The sequence below is a fragment of the Lygodium microphyllum genome, chromosome 21 (genome assembly GCF_053477565.2).
Source record: "Lygodium microphyllum isolate KBCC chromosome 21, Lygodium_microphyllum_v1.1.10, whole genome shotgun sequence".
NCBI lineage: Eukaryota > Viridiplantae > Streptophyta > Polypodiopsida > Schizaeales > Lygodiaceae > Lygodium > Lygodium microphyllum.
Window position 1 is genome coordinate 62,694,338 of NC_141155.1, and position 16,722 is coordinate 62,711,059.

The following is a 16,722-nucleotide window of genomic DNA, read 5'->3' on the forward strand; positions in this document are numbered from 1 at the left end:
ACAAGGTCAACAAACTTGTCCTCAATGACCCCACGTATGAAGTGATACCTCACCTCAATGTGTTTCGTCTTCGCATGGAAGACCGGATTCTTGGCTAACTGAATCGCACTCATAGAATCCGAATGCAGTGTAGGGATAACATCAATACCAAGGTCAGCAACCAAACAACCCAACCAAATGGCCTCCTTCCAAGCCTCAGTGGCTGCAACATACTTGACCTCTGTAGTAGAAAGGGCTGCGCATTTCTGCACCTTGGACATCCAAGAAAAAGCACCTCTAACATAGGTGAAGACATATCCGGAAGTAGACTTCCTACTATCTGCATGTCCTGCATAATCAGATCAGTGTACCCTAGGATTCGTGTATTTTGGGTGCCATAGCATATGCACATATCTGCAGTGCCCTTCAGGTACCTCATGATACCCTTCACGGCATCCCAATGCTTCTTGCCAGGTATAGCCATATAGCGTGCCACAACACCAACTGCAAAGGCAATATCTGGATGAGTGGCTATCATGGCATACAAAAGACTGCCCACTGTGGATGCATAGGGAATCTTGGCCATCTCGGCCCTTTGCCCATCTTGGCCATCTGCCAACACCCTGACCATGAGCATTTGCTGCAGCTGTAGGCTGTCCAACTGGCTGTGCAGGAGCCCTTGGCTCCTCTTGAAATATGACCTTGCGGATCTCAACAAGTCTCTCAAGCTGCCTATGCATCTTGTCTTCATGGGAGACTACATCATGACTGCGGATGACTTTTCACGCGTGCGGATCCCAGAGACAGTAACCCATCTCGCCTGCATCCCCATAACCAAGGAAAATGCATTTGACACTCTTAGGATCCAACTTACTTCTCTTGTCCGTGGGCACATGGCAAAATGCCTCACATCCAAAGACATGGAGATGTGCATAAGAGGGAGGTTTTCCAGTTCATACCTCCTCTGCAACCTGGAAATCCAAACCACTAGAAGGTGATCTGTTTATGACATGCACAGCTGTACTAACTACCTCAGCACAAAATCTCTGTGGTAGGCCTACATGGCTAAGCATACTGCGTACATGCTCATGGATGGTTCTATTCATTCGCTCAGCCAAACCATTCTGGGGGGGTGTAGGGGGCGGTCAACTAACGCTTAATACCCCTCTCATCACATAACTGCTCAAAAGCACGTGAGACATACTCACCCCCATTATCTGTTCTTAGGCATTTTAGCAAATTGGTTCTCAACCAATGCAAGCCATCTCTGAAACACAACCAAGACATCAGATTTCATCTTAATGGGATAAGCCCAAACTTTCAGTGAAAAATCATCTATAGACGTAACAAAATACTTTGCACCACCTATAGACTAACAAGGCATGGGTCCACAGACATCCGAATGTACTAATGCCAAGGGCTCACTCATGCGTGGCCTACTAGACTTCTTATGCATAGACCTACTTTGCCTGCCATAAAGACAATGCTCACATGAATCAAAACATGCATAATCAGGGGGCGGTAAGTACTGCAAACTAGAAAGCATTTTCATTCCCTTCAAAGACATATGGCCCAAACGGGCATGCCAAAGAGATACATGTGGGATAGAACCCATAGACAAAACATGATCAAGGGAAGAAGCGGATACAATCAAGGGATAGAGGCTGCCAGCCTTGGCACCTCTCGCAATCACAAGTCTGTCACGAGTGATCTTCCATGCAGAGTTTCCAAAAGATACATGATAACCTACGTCATCAAGCTGTCCAGCTGACATGAGAGTGCGTGTCAAAGCAGGTACATGACATACATCTTGCATAACAAAATTGCTGCCAGAAGAAAACTGCAGCCTAACATCACCGATGCCCACAATGCCAAGAGACATGTCATCACCCAAGCTCACAGGACCCGAAATGGTACAGTATGAATGAAACCACTCTCGGCAAGGTATCACATAAAAGGATGCACCTGAGTCCAAGAGCCAACACTGTGCATACATAGAGTGTATCTCTGTCATTTGCGAAGCACTAGAAGAAGCTGCAAGGATATAATCATTATCATCAACATCCTCATGCTGCATAACATTGATCTCTTCAATTTTAACACTGGACTTTGCAGGCACTATACTGCGATCAAAAGACTTATCCTACACTTTGTCTTTCCCCTTATCTTTACGCCTTTCATTGCACAGTTCATGGCATTGTGGCCTAATATGGCCCTTTTTCCCACAATGGTGACAAGTAACATCTGCATTCTTGCCACAGTATTTGCTACATGACTTCCCACGAGACTTGGACCAAGATTTTTGAGAATCCCGTCCACGGCCACTGCCACTGCCATGCTTTCCATATCCATCATCCCTGCCTCTAACTATCATAGCATGCGACACACGAGAGGCATCCAAATTCTTACGATTAACCTCTTCCTGCAGAAGAGCACTCTCAACATCAAATAATTTCAAGGTAGCAGCAGAGGCACATAATGCAGTGCGAAATACATCCCATGACTCATTAAGAGTACCAAGCAAGAAAAGAGGAGTGACCTCCTCTGCAAAAGTGATGTCCTGTGAAGTCAAGTTCTTGAGTATAGCATGGAACTGGCTCAAGTGAGCAGACATGGTCACATTCTCCTGCATGCATAGATCCATAAGCTGCTTCAGCCAATACATCTGACTCGCTGGACTTTTCTTATCATAGAGATTCTTGATTTTACCCCACAACTGCCATGCACTCTGTTCTTTCTCAAATACATTGTAATGAACATATTCTGTGAGAGATAATACAATAGTGGACTTGCATAACTCATCAAGCTCAAACCATTCCTCATCTGGCATAGTTCCAGGCGGCTGCCCGCTGTACCTCAATGGTTTGATCTACGATTTCTGCACCAACACCTACCAAATCTGGCTCTTCCAATAAGAGTAATTCGTACCAGCAAGCTTAGTGATGTTGAAAATACCATGATCAGTGGATGAACTTGCCATAATGCAGGCTGGAAGACTGTAGACAATTCAAAATTGCTTGCCGTTTACTGCAGAAAATGACCAAAAAATCACCAAAATCGAGAGAAACTGGCGAGAAAAGTGTAATCAAAGCTGCTGCCCACCAAGTACTAGTGAAATACAGCATTTCAAAATATTTCAGCATGAAAAATCCATGTCAGTCCGGAGTTATATGCTTGTTATAATAAATGACAACAGGGTACTATGAGAGTCAATAAATGACAACCAAATCACAACACCAAGTCAATAAATGACAACCAAGACATGACCAGCCATAAACGGGCATAAATCAGTATCAAACAATCATCAAGACCCTGAGCAAACACCCAAACATGTCACCAAAGCATTCGTCAGTGAGTAGGCATACCCTCTGGACAATAGGGCAAAGTATACATAACATTGGCAAGACTTGACACCAGTAGGTGTATGCTCACAAGAGTGCAAAGCCCAAGCTCAGGTCAAAAGCAACTCCAAGATATCAGTACATGAACCATGCAACATTTAAGTGTAAGAGATCCCAATGTCTCAAGTATTTGCAAAATGCTCAAAATAGCATAAACCTCTTGCTCAATGTCGGTCAAGCATACAAGATGCTCCCACTGGCACAGAAGGCAGATAAACGAGCTCAACAGCTCAATCAAACCAAGTTAGAGTATCAAAAACAGGTAACCAAGACAATGCCTCAATAGCATCCCAAGAGCATGATGGCTACAAAGCAACTGTAGGTAGCATCCATGAGCAAGACATACATCCCAATAAATATCTATGACAACCAAAATGACATCCAATACAAAATTCCGGAATAGCAAATGAGAATCCAAGCCAAGTCTTCAGAGAGAACTAAAGCTCAACAAGTACATGGTACACTGTGCCAAGACAAATGAATCAAACCGTAGGCGTCGAGTAAGCATGTACCCAAATAGCATATAAATGTCAAAGCACTGACCACTGTCAAGCATAGACCAATGTCAATAAGTGTGGGCTGAAATAAGCTCAAGCTTCCAAAAGCATCTGGATTGCTCTCTTTTTTGTTAAGGCACATAAATTCACAAACATGTGGAATGTAACCAATATCTCTAGATGAAAATAATTGATTATTTTTGTCTTACTCAATACTCTTCCATTGCAGCATCATTTCAATAGCTTTCTTTGTATAAGTGCTTATGATAAGAATCTAATCAAGAATGAATGAGTATATGTAGGAGAACTACAAAACATATACGAAGTCAATCACAATCATGAAGTAGGTATATAGAACTCTCCCAAACATGATTGGTAGAGAAGAACTAGTTGCTTTATCTAAGTTCTTAACGTGGTTACGCTAGATTGTTTGGATAGTCTCCATAGCTAGTTAGGGATTTGATTCCCCTTGGGCTTGGACCAAACTTGGGTTCAAATTTAAAAGGTGCTCAAAATTGTAATCTACCTTCTAGATGGCCCTAAATGCAAATGAATCTAATGGCTATAGGTGAAAGCCTTTTGTTCTCTAAACAGAGTAACAAAAAATATGTGAGCAAGGTATCTAGTGTGTAAGCCTATACAATGAATCTCATAATTCTTTTATGTTCTTTCTAGGATGTTTTTAAGTGGTCACTAAAACTCTCTCTCTCTCTCTCTCTCTCTCTCTCTCTCTCTCTCTCTCTCTCTCTCTCTCTCTCTCTCTCTCTCTCTCTCTCTCTCTCTCTCTCTCTCTCTCTCTCTCTCTCTCTCTCTCTCTCTCTCTCTCTCGCTAAGGCTACATATTAAAGAGGGGTATTTCTATTACTATGCATTCTTAGGACTTGGTTTTAGTAGCTTGCCCATCTCTTGAAGAAGGATAATCCCACTCATCCAATCCAAAACTCAAATTGTAGCACTATGATCACATATTTTTGTGTGTTTTTCATCTTGATCCCTATTTATCAAAGAAGATTCATTTAAGTCACATTGCAGTTCATACAAATGTAGGAACATATAAAGAAAAAACCATAATCAAGAAATTTAAAACTTGCTCCCCTTGTATGTGAACTTGGTGTAGGTAGATGTCCACCAAACGTTTCATGCAACGATGCAAAATAAGGCCAGCTCTGAAGTACATCACCCCACAAATAGCATCAACTTGACACTCCACTCCTATAATGCCTAAACACATGCATGTGACTAGTGGAGAAAGTGGAACCTATGATGGTAGAGAATGGGGTGGCAACATGATCAAGATGAGTGGCTAAACTTAGAAAACAAAAGGCCATACATATTCATAAAAATGTAAATTACACACCATATACACAAATTTATAGATATCAATATACCTAGATCACCGATGTTTCTATTGCAATGTGGTTGTATCATCTAAAGTCATAATATGAGGCACACGTTGCCTATTTTTGCCTCAGTCACATTGCATGATGATGCCCACCATCCCTTTTTGGATCTCCATGAGCAAGGTCCCATGAGTAGTTGCACGCTGAGCAAGAACTGAATCCTTGGAAGATCCCTCTCTAAGGACTACATGCCATAAGAATGAGTGGAGTCTCAATACCATCACCTCCAACTCATCAATTGAAAGTGTGTCATGCTTTGCTAGATCTTGCTCAACTTGATCTGGTAGCATACGCATCTAGCATAGCATCCTTGTCATTGAGAGGCTTGTCTCCCCCATTCAACCATGGATCACTCAACTGAGAAATCAAAAGATTTGTCAATAATATGCTAGTATTTAGGTGTCCACATTTTGTTTGTGTGTGTGTGTGTGTGTGTGTGCGTGTGCGTGCGCACATACACACACCTACCTATATCTCTCTCTCCTACTCCCTCTCTCAATCTCCAGCACTCTCCCCCCTTCTCTCTTTGACATATTACTATTAAAAAGATGCCTTCATGCCCATCAAGGTACAAAGCAAAGAATAAGTTTCTTATACTCACAAGAATAAAGAAGAGATAGTACAATGCCCAATATGTAGGCTAATATGCAAGATCCCTAGCTATGACCTAGTCTTGCTAATTGAGTGACTGGTCCTAATATAGGTTATGGAAGTTGTGAATTCAAGGATCCTTCCCAAGGATAACTTATAATTTTAATTTTAATTTGACTAAAAAACTTGAGGAAAGGTTAAGTCAAGGAGCTTAATGATAGTCAAATTTTCAAACACAAGAAAAGTGTTGGGGGTAAAGGCACCTCCACCTAGCCGCTCATGTATTACTACATTGATAGTACCCGTGCCAGCACACTGCAAGCGGCGAGCACCCATCACCGTGAGGCACCTAGCCACCCTTGTATTACTACACTGATAGTACCTGTGCCTTCACACTGTAGGCATCAGGCGCCCATCACTGTCACTTTATTCTTTATTCTTTTAGTGACAGATGAATAAAGGGAAGGCCAGTCACACATTGTGACCATTGGAGTTCCCACATTGTGAGTCTCTCTTTCTCTCTTGCTCTTACTCTCTCGTGCAAGCTTTGATCCTTCTCACCTTTAAACTAGTATCAGAGCATGGTTGCTTGAGCATTCGAGCTTGGTCCCTGACTCCTTCAACATTCATTTGAATCCCTACACCATTGGTTCTCACTCTTGGCAGCCATATCCGACTCCTTCGAGCTCCGCGATCACTCCCCGACTTCCCAAGCACCTACCTGGCCCATTGGGCACCCTCAGGGCATTCCTTCAGAGGTATTGGAGCCCTCTTTTGTTATTTTACTTCAATCCACAGTTTTGTGAAGCAGGGTAACCATGTCCTCTTGCTTCTTGTGACACCTACACTCTACCAGTGACTTTGCCCTTCAAGAGGGAGCTCTTGGGGGTCCTTGACTACTCCCCCAACCTTGCCTTGGCCTTGCCCAACCCTTCCACAGGCCCCAGATTAGTTTGGGCAAGCTTGAAGACCTGCAAAAATTCATTTTTTACTTCAACCCTCCCTTGACACTCATTGGTAGCTTGAAAACACTTCATTTGGCACTTGGGAACACCCCCTTGATGCTCGGCATTGGTGGTTTATCATTGGCATTGATTTATGGACTGATTTACCTCAGTCCAAGACTATTTTCCACAGTCCACAGGTAGCCACAAATAGAGTTACATCAGCATTTTATGTTTATGCTTGGATAGCATTGACATTGGATGCCCAATTGGTCCCCAAATGTTAGGGGAATGTATGCCTATTGATTGGTCATCATTTGCGGCTGATTTAGTGGCCTAAAATACTTAGTTTTACACAATAAATCACTGTTATACACTCCCGGACTGAAGCTTATTTAGTCACTTTATGCTTTGCCTATTGGTCACTCAAGGGCACTTCTCAGGTGTTTCATATGACTATTGGGATGCAAATGAAGGTTGGCAAATGCTTTGGATGATTCTGGAATGTATTTTGAGCCTTGTTTGAGCTCTGTATTGGTTGGCATTTACTTGACATTGGTCTACATTGACATGCTTTGTGACAGAGGTTATACCTATGGTCTATGTATGACCCATTGGTACATGATGCTTATATTACCTACACATGCTAGTTACATTTTTTGGACTTGAATGCTGCTAGAGCTTTGTTTGGGCTTGGCTTTGGATATTCTAGAGCTTATTTTGGTCTTGCTTTGGCTTGTCAGAGATTGATTGGGATTGTCTTCATGACATTGGATGCTATCATTGGATACTTGATTGCTCATATGCTCTGGATGTCTTACTGATATATGATCTTGGATACTTCGTCACTAGTGCTCTTACATGCTTTGTTTGAGCTTATTTGCTTAACACTTATGGCTTTTGTGCCAATGGGAGTGTCTTTGTATGCTTATCAGACATTGAGCAGTGTAGGTTATGCATATTGAACTTTTGGATCTTTGATACCGGGATCTCCTTGTGAATAATGTATGGTTGATATGCCTTGGTTCGTGTAGATGTACTTGGGTTGATTCAGCTTTATATTCACTAAGCAGACACCGACTTGTGTCAGGTCTTGGCAGTGGTATGTACATTTTGCCTTGTTGATTAGGAGGTGTATTGACTTTACTGATGGACTTTGTCTGGCATGCTTGGGTGGTGGCTCATGTTAGATTGACTGTTACATGCTTGTTGATGCCCGTTTGATGTTGGTTTTGCATTGATAGTTAGTGATTAACTTTGAATATTGGGTTTTGTCTACTCTCATTGTACACTGCTATCATAAATTACATCAAGCATATATTTCTGGATTGTCATGTATTTTTCATGTTGAGTCATCCTAGTTTGATGTACTTATGATGGTACTTGGTGGGCAGCATCATTAAATACTTGTTTGTTCCCATTTTGCCTTGGTTTTGGTAGTTTTTTTTGTCATTTTTTGCATTGATGGTAGGAATTATGCCTATTGGAAGAGCCAAGTTTGGTAGATATTGGTGCAGAAATCATAGATAAAGCCACTAAGGTTGAGTGGAGAACAGCCTGAAACTATGACTAATGACAAATGGATGGAGCTTGATGATTTATGCAAGTCCACCCTCATCTTGTCTCTCACTAAACAAGTGCATTACAATGTGGGTGAGAAAGCATAGAGTGCTTGGCAGCTTTGGGATAATATCAAGAACCTCTATGACAAGCAAAGTCCTACAAGTCAAATGTATTGACTGAAACAACTTATGGATCTCCACATGAAAGAGAATGTGACCATGTCAGCTCATCTGAGCTAGTTTCATGCTATTCTTAAGAACTTGGTTTTATAGGGCATTGATTTCAAAGAGGATGTCACTCCATTGTTCGTGCTTGGAACTCTTAATGAGTCTTGGGATGTATTCCGCACTACCTCATGTGCTTCTGCCAGTACTTTGAAGCTATCTAATGTTGAGAGCTCTCTTCTATAGGAAGAGATTAATCGTAAGAATTTGGATGCCTCTTGTGTGTCTCATGCTTTAACAGTTAGAGGCTGATATGATAGAAATGCAATGACCGTGGTAATGGCCGTGGACGAGATTTGCAAAAATCTCGATCCAAGTCGTGTGGCAAGTCACACAATATATCTCATGGGAGAAATGCAAATCTGACTTGTCATCATTGTGGGAAGAAAGGCCACATAAGGCCACAGTGTCATGAATTGCGTGATGAAAGGTGCAAAAACAAGGGGAAAGAGAAAGTGCAAGAAAAGTCTTTTGATCGTAGCATAATACCTGCTAAGTCAAGTGTTCAAATTGAAGAGATCAATGTTATGCAACCCAATGATAGTGATGGGGATTATATCCTTGCAACAGCTTCATTTAGTGTTTCATAGATGACAGAGATACACTCTATGTATGCACAATGTTGGCTCTTGGACTCAGGTGTGTCCTTTCATATGACACATTTCCGAGAGTGGTTCCATTCATACCATTCTATTTTAGGTTCTATGCGCTTGAGTGATGACAGGTCTCTTGAGATTGTCGGCATTGGTGATGTTAGGATGCAGTTTCCTTCTAGCAGCAATTTTGTTATGCACGATGTATGTCATGTACCTGTATTGACACACAGTCTCATGTTCGCTGGACAGCTTGATGATGCAGGATATCATGTATCTTTTGGAGACTCTGCATAGAAGATTAATTGTGGCAAGCTTGTGCTTGTTGCAAGAGAGGTGCCAAGGTTGGCAGCCTCTACCCCTTAGTTGTTTCTAGATCTACAGTTGATCGTCTTTTGTCTCTGGGATCTTTACCTCATGTATCTCTTTGGCATGCTCGTTTGGGGCATATGTCTGTTAAAGGAATGAAAATGTTTTCTGGTTTGCAGTACTTACCGCTCCTTGACTATTCTCATTTTGATTGTTGTGATCATTGTCTTTATAGTAGGCAGACTAGGTCTATGCATAAGAAATCTAGTATGTCACGCATGAGTAAGCCCTTGGCCTTGGTTCATTCTAATGTCCGTGGGCCCATGTCCTGTCAGTCTATGGGTGGTGCGAAGTATTTTGTTACTTTCATAGATGATTTTTCACGTAAAGTGTGGGCTTATTCCATAAAGCAGAAGTCCAATGTCTTGGTAGTTTTTTAGAGATTGCTTGCTTAGAAAACCAGTCTAGACATAGGTTGAAATGCCTTAGGACAAATAATGGGGGTGAATACGTATCACGTGCTTTTGAGTAGTTATGTGATGAGAGGGGTATTAAGTGTTAGTTGACCACCCCTTACACCTCTCCCCAGAATGGTATGGCTGAGTGGATGAATAGGACCATCTGGGAAAGGGTCGCAGTACGCTTAGCCATGCAAGCCTACCCTAGCACTTTTGGGCTGAGGCAGTTATAATTGTCATGCATATCATTAATAGATCGCCCTATAATGGCATTGATTTTCAGGTTGCAGAGGAGGTATGGATAGGAAAGCCTTCCTCTTATGCGCATTTACATGTCTTTGGATGTGAGGCATGTTGCCATGTGCCCAAGGACAAGCGTAACAAGATGGATCCTAAGAGTGTTAAATGCAAATTCCTTGGTTATGGAGATGCAGGAGAGATGTGTTACCCTCTATGGGATCCATAGGTGCAGAAAGTCATCCACAGCCATGATGTAGTCTTCCATGAAGACAAGATGCACAAACACCCTGAGAAGATAGTGGAGATACGTAAGGTTATATTTCAAGAGGAGCCACGAGCTCCCGTACAGTCAACTAAATAGTCTGCAGCAGCAACAAGTACTCATGGCTAGGGTGTTGGACAGAGTGTTGAGCAGGTAGCAGAGCCTGCAGTGCGGTGTTCTACTAGAGATAGATGCCCGCTGATAAATTTCAGCCCTCAATGCATTATGTCTTGGTTACAAATGCAGGAGAGTCTTTCACTTATGATGAGGTTATGTGCAAGGGTGACAATCACTCCTAAGAGAGGGCTATGTAGTCTGAGATAGACTCCTTGCATAAGAATGGGACTTGGGATTTAGTTTCCTTGCCTAGTGGCAAGAAGGCTCTGTCATGCAAATGGGTGTACAAGTTGAAGAGTACCCCTTGACACCCCAAGCTAGCTTATAAGGCAAGACTTGTTGCTAAGGGTTTAAAGCAAGAGCATGGAGTTGACTTTGATGAAATTTTTTCTCATGTGGTTAAGATGACCACCCTTCGCTTACTTTTGGCCTTAGTCGCACAGCTTAACTTGGACTTGTATCAGATGGATGTCAAGACGACATTTTTACATGGGGATTTGCATGATGAGATTTACATGGAGCAGCCTAAGGGCTTTGCAAAGCTTGGCAAGGAGCACCTAGTGTGTAGGTTGAAGAAAAGTCTTTATGGCTTGAAGTAGGCACCTAGAGAATGGTACCACAAGTTCGATGCTTTTATGTAGTCACAGGGCTACAGCCATAGTGCTATGGATCCATGCTTGTACACAAAGAAAGCCCGTGATTGATCTTTGCTTATTTTGGTACTCTATGTGGATGACATGCTATTAGGAGGAAAAGCTCATGATGAGCTAGATGCTCTTAAGGCTCAGCTCAAGAAGAGCTTTGAGATGAAGGATCTGGGAAGGCCTCTCACATACTTGCTATGTGCATTAGACGCAACATGCATCAAGGACTCGTCTACTTGTCATAGAGGGAGTACATTCATAAAGTCCTTGAGCGCTTCCGCATGCAGGACATGAAGCCTATTGGCTATCCATTACCTTCTTATGTGAAGTTATCACAGGCCGATTGTTTGCAGACATATGAGCAGAGGGCCGAGATGGCCAAGATTCCTTATGCATGTAGTGGGTAGACTTATGTATGCCATGATAGCCACTCGTCTAGATATTGCCCTTGCAGTTGGTGTTGTGGCATGCTATATGGCTACACTTGGCAAGAAGCATTAGGATGCTGTGAAGGGTATCATGAGGTACCTGAAGGGCATTGCAGATATGTGCATATGCTATGGCAGCTAGGATATAGGAGTCGTGGGGTACACTGACTCTAATTATGTAGGACATGCAGATAGTAGGAAGTCCACTTCTGGCTATGTGTTTACCTATGCTGGAGGTGCTGTCTCTTGGATGTCCAAGGTGCAAAAGTGTACATCCCTTTCCACCACTGAGGTCGAGTATGTTGCAACCATTGAGGTCTGCAAGGAGGCCATATGGTTAGGCCATTTGGTTCATGACCTTGGTATTGATGCCATCCCTACACTACATTCGGATTCTATGAGTGCTATTTAGTCAGTATTACACTAACAATATTGACTTTACATGCAACATTGTTGGACTAGGAGAAGTACAATTCACTTGCCAATAGTTCCCTTTTTGTGCTTTAAAAATTATTCATTTATTGGATTTAAAGAAAAGCTTGATTAGCACTAGATAGTCAGATGATCTCGGTTATCATATTGTCTTTGGTATTTACTCTTGGAAGATATGCAAAGGGTCATTCATTATTTCTAGAGTGTCAAAGTCTAGCACTTTGTATTATTGGCATGAATCTAGTATGAAGAACCACATCCTAGATGTGACTGCACAACCATATGTATCTCTTTGGCATCCCCATTTGGATCATGTGTCATTGATTGGAATGAAAGTTCTTTCTTATTTGTTGTAATATCTTCATTCTTTTAACTTTTTAGACTTTTAGATGTATGAGCATAGCATGTATGTGAAACATGTATGTGAAACAGACTAAAGTATTTCATAAGAAGAGTCTTGCTCCATGAAGAAATCCAAACCATTGGAATTAGTGTATACTAATGTGTGTGACCTATGCCTATAGTTCCATTGGGAGGAGCACCTTATCTTATTATATTCATTGATGATTCTATAAATCAAGTATGAACTTTTTCTATTCATGAAAAGAGCGATACATTTGATGCATTCCAAAAGTTATTAGCTTATGTGGAAAATAAGTCAAACAAGAAGCTTAAATGCTCAAGCTAATAATATTGGGGATTGCACTTCTCATCTATTCTAAAACCTTTGCAATATGCATGGTATTAAGAGGGACTTGATTACTCTTAAAAACTAAGCTCAAAATATGAGGTGGCTAAAAATATGAATAAAACCATATAGGAAATTGTTTAGAGAGTGCTATCCAATGTAGGTCTTACTTACGGATTTTATGTTGAGGTTATTGAGATAGTTGTTTAATTGATCAATCAATCACCTATAGCAAGCCATTGGATGGCAATTTTTTTGAGGAGGTGAAGTCTAGCAACTTCTCTTATGATCACTTACGTGCGTGTGACTACAAAACTAAGTTTGCATATATTTGAAGGACAAGTGGGACAAGGTCGATCCTAAGTCTAGAAAATGCTTCCTTTTTTTTTTTGGGATATGATGATTTATGAAAGAAGAGATACCACTTATGAGATCTTAAGGTGAAAAGATGGTCCACAACCATGATGCCACCTTCAATGAGGACAAGATGTATAGACATCCCTTAAAGACCGTTGAGATATGTAGGGTGGTATTTCAAGCACATGAACAACCACCATACGAATTGCACATGTGACCTTGCCCACATGATGCAAGCTTAGACAACTAGGAAATGTTCAGATAGATGTATCACAACCAAGTGGGTAGCATCACATATTATAAAATAGATCATTAAGACAACCAAATACTTAGGTTGCGTAGGTTTTGAGACAATTTACGAGAGTCTCTAGGTTGCTACAAAGGTACACTCCATCTCTTCATTATGTCACAATGATGGATTGCAGAGATCCTGCATGTTATGATGATGCCACAACTTGCCATTAGGGACATACGTCCATTATACCTAGATGGTACCTTCCAAAAAATCCACGTGTACTTTATAATAGGTCATTACAAGGTTGAGAAAAGTATTGCATTTACTCTACTACTATTATACAATAATATATTAGATTAGTGGAAACCTAATATGTGTTAACTACAAAAAATACATCTATCAATAGTCATACTTTATGTCAACTATTCTTCATATTCATTTGCTATTGTAAAATAGAAAAACTATCATTTTTAGTCTACAAAATCAACTTAGTCTATAAATATCTTAAACTTTGATCATTAGCCTTTATAATCATCTTCAAAAAAAGACATCCATCAATAGTCATAGTCTACATCAATTATTCTTCATATTTTCCAATACTCAAAGAGTCTCCACAATAGTCTACAACTACCTCAATCTGCAAAACCATTACTCTTCATAACCATTTTCCCATTATCAATAGTCATGATCTATAGCAACTAGTCTTCATAATTGGATAGTAATAAGTAAACTTCAATACTTTTTTACTAGTAGCCCACAATAACAATTCTAGCCAATACTAGTTCTAACCTTAGCCACTAATGAAATCTTACAATACCAATTTGGTGGGACCATTAGTCACTTCACTCATGATAAAAGATGATCATTTATTAATCTACAATGGTCATTTTCATATTTGGAGACTTCATTTTTCAATGTCCTAGAGTCAAATTAGTATAACAGAGAAGTGCAAGGCTAAAGGTCAAAACACATCCCTATTATTCAAGGGAGCTAGGAGTCATAATGTCGGGACCTAAAACGGGCGTGACACTGGCTCTAAGGCTCTAGTCGGGCATCTATGCTCAACCAAAACACCCCACGGCCTCATGGCCAAGAGTGTCAAGAGCTATACACTAATCTAACCAAATAAGCATTTGTATGGCTCGTAATCCAACGGATAACCCTTCCCAAATTCCTCACAAGGAGCCCCCACACATAGTCATTTTAAACAATTATTCTAGGAGATAAAAAATAATCCTCACTGAGTAAGTCCCCTAAAGGAGGAAACAAACCACTAACCCTATGACTTGGGATACCTCACTCTCAACGTGGGTCAATATTTATAAACTTGACAATTGCCATGCATCTAGGATGATACCATGTGTTGAATGTGATGCAATTGTGAATGATTCATAGTGCTCAACCATTTTTATTTATTTAAAATAGCATTGTGACAGTGTGAAACCTTTTCATGCTTTCATTCTAAACGTAATTGCTGCATTGCATAGGGTCATCACCAAGCATGCTCATGGTACTGAACTCTTTAATTCTCAAAACACACGTATCCTATATGCAAAGTGCATTATAAAAAAATTAGATTCAACATGTAATCAACATTTATTGCTCCTTCTCTTCCTATCGTTTAGGGTTGTGCATTCGGTGGTAGGTTTAGAGAGTGTTTTGATGTATTTTTATTCATAAATAGTGATACATACTTACTTTAACATAAAGATAGGGCTAAACTGATGCTAAACATTATGCTTCAGTCCTAGCATACATACATGGACACATGTATCATTTTTTCTATTTTTAAAGCACAAAAAACCTATTTTTCTTTATTAATGTGACTTGATTAGACTTGCTGAGAATTATTTTCATTCCTCATTTCATCCCATGAGAATACCATTGACACATGAAAACTCCCAAAATCCATGATTTACCCTATTTAATGTTTCTCATAAAATAGATCATTGACAATCAAGAGTAATCATTTTCAGCCAGTTTCAATCAAGATCTATCCTAAAATGATAAAATTTATCACTTACTCATAAACCTATGCTTTATCACACAAGTATCTCATTTTTGGAAGTCCCTCTAACACTCACTAATAGCCACTAATACTTCACCAAACATCGATCTATGCTCCATCATGTCTTAGCATCATCTCCCACTTGAAATCTCTCAAATCAACCCACCTCCTTCTCTCATAGATTAAGACATAGAAACATGTACAAAGAGGAGAGAGGGAAAAGAGAGAGAAAGACTAAAATTTGATCTTCTCATTCAGGTAGCCATTTCATGCGAGGAAGGCAAAAATTGGAAGCAAAAAAATCAGAGAATTCATGGAGATGATAAAACTTAATGCTTGTTTATTGCCCCACACCTCCACAAATCGGCATGATGCAAGAGGACATTGCCATCCTGATCACGCCATTTTTGAAATGCCCCCTCCCCCCCCATTTGATAAAAATTTTAAAATTGGCCTTCCCCTCCCAAAGGTTCAAAGCCATGCCCACTTGAACATTGGCCAAATTTTGGCCTTCTAGGTGTGTAGCTGCATTTTCTTCCTCGTTTGGCACTTAGTTCGTGATTCGAAAAATCTTGCAAATCTGGCTTAAGATCTTGAACGGCTGAGAAGTCATCTTACTTCGATTCGATACTCAAAAAATTTATGAAAAATCCAAAAAATTTATGAAAAATCCACAACCACTACAAAGGTTGCATTTCCAACTTCCACGGTCACTTAAAAGTGTCAAATCTGCATCTTCCACTTTCGTCAGACTTTAAATTGTGCATTAGATTTACATCATTCTACATTTTTTCAGCATGTCCTGGGTGTTTAAAATCCCATTCTCATTGGCTACCACGGGATAGGGAGACTTAGCCCTCAAATCTAAAAATTGATTTGCACTAAACAACAATGATAAAAAGCATCAAGTTGCCACAAACTAGAATACACAACAAGGCACAAAAATAGCTCTCACCCTACCCCCTACCAAGATCAAGGCATGAAACCCATGAGGGAGAGGTCCAACATAATATAATAGAGATCTAGAGCGAGTCGCTAACCAACTGCTCCAACATAGACTGGCTAAAAAGGACCATCAAAGAAGTCATCCTAGGTGGTGGCTTGAACTTCCTACCCAACTTAGGACAACTCAACCAATAACTCCTACTAGTTGAGGACTCCTATTGTAACGTTCCCACCTATCGGCTATCCAAGCATGTTTGAGTAGTCCATCGACAAACAAATCTAAGCGTCGCTGCCCGACACTCCCATGGAATGTTTTCAGGTTTGTCGCCTAGGGTCTTCCAAGTTTGCCTTGCAACGGAACGTTCGCGTCCAACACGAGGATCGTCCTGAAATTTGGGTTCCTGGTA